This window comes from Rattus norvegicus (assembly GCF_036323735.1).
Source record: "Rattus norvegicus strain BN/NHsdMcwi chromosome Y unlocalized genomic scaffold, GRCr8 chrY_unlocalized_18, whole genome shotgun sequence".
NCBI classification, from domain to species: domain Eukaryota; kingdom Metazoa; phylum Chordata; class Mammalia; order Rodentia; family Muridae; genus Rattus; species Rattus norvegicus.
Genome location: NW_026947376.1, coordinates 420,087 through 425,718, shown reverse-complemented (window position 1 = coordinate 425,718; position 5,632 = coordinate 420,087). Strand labels below are relative to the sequence as shown.

At 36.8% G+C, this 5,632-nt stretch overlaps 1 long non-coding RNA gene across 1 annotated transcript; it reads left to right on the top strand.

Moving 5' to 3' along the window:
* Nucleotides 1–324: 324 nt before the first annotated feature.
* Nucleotides 325–3,548, top strand: LOC120099656 (uncharacterized). The gene is made up of 3 exons (XR_005498775.2): nt 325–407; nt 891–984; nt 2,046–3,548. It is a non-coding gene; the product is annotated as an uncharacterized LOC120099656 (long non-coding RNA).
* The last annotated feature ends 2,084 nt before the right edge of the window (nt 3,549–5,632 follow it).

Sequence of the window (5,632 nt, the reverse complement as noted above, 5' to 3'; positions counted from 1 at the left end):
GTTGAAGGCTCAGATAAAGGCTATCTCTTCAGGGAACCCACTCAACCCCTAAACAGGGCTCACTGAGCTTTCCAATGTTCCAAGTATTTCTTCCTTTTTTATACAAATACAGAGGGCCAACTTCTTTCTCCCCATCACTGTAGTTTTTACCCTCTTTCTTCTCACTCCCAAATGGGTGTTTACTCTGAATTAGAGGCCAATTAGTAAACCTTAGTGGTACTGAGGGAATATCTGAAAGGCAGTTGCAGTCAGGACAACACTTGTGACATCACAGAAATAGCTAGGTCTCTCCAGGATACAAGAGACATTTCAGGCAGTTCCTAATGATGATGTCACTGAGAGATGCCATGGCCTACCTGCTAAACAGCTTTCCTTACATTGAACAGATTTGACCATGCCTTTTCCAGGTGTGTTTCCTGTGACACAGTGGAAACCTTTACATACTCCATCTCTCCAATGCTAAGTACTTCTATTGTTTCATTAGTGGTTACATGCTCTGAATAGAGAAAGATAGGGGTTTGTTATGGGTACAACGGATCTAGGAAAATGGAGTGGAACAGATTCATCCAGATAATAATTTTATTCACTGGTCCATTCCTGTGACATACTCTTCAATTTCCTAGGTTTTCTCTGTTTTTCAAAGGCAAGTATTTTCCCTACAGACCTTCAATTGATGAAATATTGTAATAATTTTTTTTCTACATTTCTTGAGAGGGGACATTATATATATTCCTGAATGTGTACGCAAAAATTGTATTCCAATTCAATTATTTCAATGATTTTGCCAAAAAAGGGGACTAGGTACACAGTGAGTATGACAGGGTAAATATTGTGTACCTACTTCGAATAGTAAACTCCTAAATTCTTAATTTTTTTTCAACAAATTTCAGACATCAGTAAAGCAAAGGACCACATGGAGTATCGAATTTGTTCTCTTGACCTTTTTGATATCAGTACTACAGTATCAACCTTCCAGTGTCCCAGGTAAGATTTCAGGGTTTTGGATGCTTTTCCATGATTCATTCTTCAGGCCAAACAAAAGATTCAGGAGGATGGGCCGGGAGAGGAATGACTGATGTCCAGGGAACCCTCAACTTCAGTAGATTCATAAGAACAGGAGGGAGTCTCTTTTGCATTTTTATTTGTGAATTCTACCTTTTTATTTCTTTTTTGCAGAGCTGGGGACCGAACCCAGGTTTTTGCGCTTACTAGGCAAGCGCTCTTCCCCTGAGCCAAATCCCCAACATGGATTCTACATTCTTGACCTAGTTGAACAGAATCCATGTTAAAATTCCACCTTACTTCCTCACTGCAGGAGCCATCCATGTGTGAAATATATATATATATATATATATATATATATATATATATATATATATATGCGCCACCAAAACTAGATAATATTGATGAACCTAAGAAGTGCATTCTGCCAGGAACCAGATATAGATCTTTCCTTAGAAAAAATTCAGAAGTGAGTGCTAGTGGCAAACCAGTGAACTTAAAATGGACTTCTTGTTGGTAGATTTTGAAAAAGTATTACAAGAGGTGAAGGGGCTTTAACCACATATGAACATCAATGCAAATGAATCAGTGCTTTCTGGTACTAAACAAATATTCAAAATAGGTACATGGACAGAACTATGGCTGGAACTGCATATGTGGCAGAGTATGTCCTTCTTAAGCATCAATGGAAGGACAACCCTTTTGTTCTCCCTGGGTTAGACTCACAGGTCAATGGATCGTAAATGAGGAGTAAGGGGCATAATAGAACAAGAACAAAAACATGGCTAGTGGTCTTATGGGCAGGAAATTGGGAAAGGAAATAATATTTGAATATAAATATAAAAATATCCAATTAATAATAAGGAATAAAATATGGTAAAAATAAAAAAAATGAAAGAAATTAAAGAAAAGAGCACAACCAACTAATAACACCTATTGACTCAGAAATCTAAAAAATCATTGACAAGGAATGGTAGTCAGAGATATACTAGTGAAAAGACGGGGACAATGAAGTGTCTAATACGATCACTTCTCTATCCCAGATAACAGGGCCAGACAAAAACTGCACTAAATGAATGCAAATCATGGAGGAGTTTACTCTGAGCTGAAGACACAATACCTGTCTTTCCCTTCTTCCTTAGAAACTTTTTCTTCTGTGTGAAAAAGAATAAGAGTCATGTGCTCTCAGGTAAACAACTATGCCCTTCCTAACTCACGGATTTTGTAAGAAATTAATGATATAAGCTCTCTGATGTCCAGGAACCATAACAAGCATGGAAATACAGATGCTTCTGAGAGGCTCACAACTCCTAATACCCATATGTGGAAGGCTCAGATCAAGACTATCTCTTCAGTGAATTCACTCAAACCCAACGCAGGACTCACCAAGCTTTCCCATAGACCATGTATTTCTTCCCTTTTTATACAAAGACAGAAGGGCAGCTTCCTTTTCCCCATCTCTGATATCATCTTCCTCTTTGTTCTCCCTCCCAAATGGCTGTTTACTCTGAATTAGGAGCCAATTACTAAACCCTAGGGGCACTGAAGGAATATCTGAAAGGCAGTTGCAGTCAGGACAACACTCGTGACATCACAAAAGAAGCCAGGTCTCTGCAGGATACAAGAGATTTTTCAGGGAGGGCCTAATGATGATAACACTGAGAATTGCAATGGCCTACCTGCTGAACTGCTATATTTACATTGACCACATTCGAGGGTGACCTTTACAAGAGAGTCTACTGTGACACAGGAGAAACCTTTAAATACTACATCTCTCTAAAACTATAGAATTCTCTTTGTTCATTATTGGTTACATGCTCTGAATAGAGAAAGAAAGGGCCTTGGTATGGGTACAAAGGATCTAGGAACATGGAGTGGAAGAGATTCTTCTGAATAATTATTTTATTCCCAGGTCCATTCCTGTGCCGTACAATTCAATTTCCTGGTATTTCTCTGTTTCCCAAGGGCCAGTATTTTCCCTATAGACCTTTAATTGAATGTATATTTTATTACATTTTCTTATTGTACATTCATTGATAGGGGACTTTATAATATAACGTAATATGTACTCATAAATTCCGTTTTCCTTTTCAATTTTTTTGCAATGATTTTGTCAACAAAGGTGGCACAGCTATAGAATGAATATAACAGTGTAGATACTCTGTACCTACATCAAATGATAAGCTCCCAAATCCTTATTTTATCATAAATTATGAGACATCAGTAAAGCAAAGGACAACATGTGCCATAGAATGTGGTTCTGTAGTCCCATTATATGTCAGTTCTCTAATAACTACCATGCTGTTTTCCCAGTGCCAGACTTGAGGGTTTTGGATATTTTATCATGGTTTTACTTCAGACAATACATGAGATTCATTTGGATGGGCATGGAGAGTAATGGCTTCAGGTCCAGGGACACCTCAACATTACTAGTTTCATAAGAACAGGAGGGAGTCTATTTGGCATTGTCATTTGTGGATTCTAAATAATTGAGCTTGTTTGTTCCAAAGAATCAATGTCAAAATTATACCTAATCTCATTTGTAGGAGCCACCAAAATATATATGTGTATGTGTGTGTGTATATATATATATATATAATCTATTATATTATCATATGTATATATATATTATTTACTATATATATATATATATATATATATATATATATATATATATATATATATATATATATATATATACCAGACACCAAAACTAGATAAGAGGGTTGAAGCTTTGAAGTGCATGCGGCCAGGAACAGGATATAGTTGCTTCCTGAGAGACACATGTAGAGCACGTCCAATACAGAAGTGAAAGCCAGTGGCAAACCAGTCAACTGAGAATGGACCTTTTGTTGTTAGATTTTGAGAAAGGATTACAAGAACTGAAGGGGGTTCAACACCATGAGAACAACAATGCCAACAAAACAGAAGTTTCAGGTTAAACCAATATTCAAAGAATGTATATGGACAGACCTAGTGCTCCAACTGTTTATGTAGGAGAGGATGGCCTTGTTGGGCACCTAAGGAAGGAGAAGCCCTTTGGTTTCATTCCTAGGATTAACTCCCAGTTTATGGAAATGACAAGGGGCAGTAAGGTTGGTTATAGAAGAATTGGATGGGGACTGCTTAGGGATCTTATGGACAGGAAACTAGAAAAGTACATAACATTTTTAATGAAAATATAAAAATATACAATTAAAGAAGCAAAAAATTGTTAAAATGAGAGAAAATGAAAGTTATTAAAAAAGATAACTGCCTACTAATCACATGTATTGACCCAGAAATATAAAGAGTCACTGTCAATGAATGGTTGTCAGAGTAATACTAATTTAAAGATTGAGACGATGAAGTCTCAACTAGAAACACTTCTCTCTCCCAGATATTACTGTCAGACACAATGTGCAGACGGTAATTTCTTCATCCCACACATAACTGTTGCCTTTTATTTTGATGTTGAAAAATAAATCGAGGTTTGGATTCGAGAAGCATCACTGATCATAGTATTCTGCTAATGCAGTTTATCCAAGATTCTTAAGAATTCAACTGCCAACAGATCCTGGAACATATAATTTACTTATTTCTAAGCAAAATTAGCACTTTAAAGTGTATTTCACGGCTGTGTCATTTTGGTAAATAGAACTCCTAGGTACTAAGCTATAGTATTTATTTAATTTACTGTTGAAAAGTATTCTTCTTTTATGTGTGTGAGTGTTTGCTGTCATGTATATATGTGTACCTTGTGTGTACCTTGTCCCTTCAGAAGCTAGGAGAAGAGAATGAGTTCCTGCCATTGAATTGGAGATGGCTGTGAGATGTCATGGGGTACTAGGAACTGAGCAACTTCCTCTCAAAGATCAACAGGTTTCCTGAGTTCCTGAGCCATTCCTCCAACCCTATTTTAACTTTAACCAAGTGTATTCATCACCACTAGAAAGTTAAGAACCTACAATCAGTCCCCTTGTACTGCTTTCTTTTTCCACTCCCTAGAGACAAACATTTGTAATTATCCATCCCATTTGACTCCATAACTGTAAATGTTTTGATTATTCAGTATTAAACATTATCAATGAGCTGATAATTAGCTTTCAAGTAAAAAAATTATGCCAGCAAAAATCAGCAAAAGTTTTTGGTATGGCATCTCCACAATCTCCATTCTGAATTTTTCAGATTCATTCCTGCCCCCCAGCCCTAACCCCTCTTCTTGCCACACAGTGGCTCCACTTCTATTTTCATGTCACATGTGGTGTTCACTCCCATGCCCTCCTGGCTTAACAGCTTATTTTATCCCTTTCGTGGTCCCCTTCCCAGAGGACTATAACAGGATTTCAGAATGAAGGTAAACTGGACTGCACACTGGCTTCTTCACGTTTTTCTTAAAAATTTGCAATTATATTTCAAGAAAGTATAACTTTATTTTCTATCGCATTAAATATGTAATAATAAAGAAACTGACTGACAGAATCTATTCGCCATTCTCACTGTATGGAAGTCTATAAATGAGAAGTCTATGACAGAAAACAAACTACATTGATATAGAGACACTGATCTTACACAGTCAGCACAGGAAACAAATGTGTCCCATTTTTTACCAAACAGCACAAAAGTAATAAGAAGCACACATGTGATGAAT